Source organism: Lolium rigidum, chromosome 3, assembly GCF_022539505.1.
Source record: "Lolium rigidum isolate FL_2022 chromosome 3, APGP_CSIRO_Lrig_0.1, whole genome shotgun sequence".
NCBI classification, from domain to species: domain Eukaryota; kingdom Viridiplantae; phylum Streptophyta; class Magnoliopsida; order Poales; family Poaceae; genus Lolium; species Lolium rigidum.
Window position 1 is genome coordinate 106,887,227 of NC_061510.1, and position 489 is coordinate 106,887,715.

Consider the following 489-nt stretch of genomic DNA (forward strand, 5'->3'; position numbering starts at 1 on the left):
GCCTATGGTGAGGAGGCCCCAGGCGCCCTCCTGCGTCGCCTCTTCGCCTATATGACCCCTTTCGACCTAAAAACGCGATACCAATTGACGAAACTCTAGAAAGACTCCAGGGGCGCCGCCGCCATCGCGAAACTCCGTTTCGGGGGACAAAAGTCTCTGTTCCGGCACGCCGCCGGGATGTGGAAGTGCCCCCGGAAGCCATCTCCATCAACGCCACCGCCTCCATCATGCTCCGTGAGTAGTTCCCCCATGGACTACGGGTTCTAGCTGTAGCTAGTTGGTACTCTTTCTCCCATGTACTTCAATACAATGATCTCATGAGCTGCCTTACATGATTGAGATTCATCTGATGTAATCGGTGTTGTGTTTGTTGGGATCCGATGAATTGTTACATTATGATTAATCTATCTATAAAGTTTGTGAAGTTATTGTTGCTGCAATCTTGTTGTGTTTAATGCTTGTCACTAGTGCACGAGTGGCATGATCTTA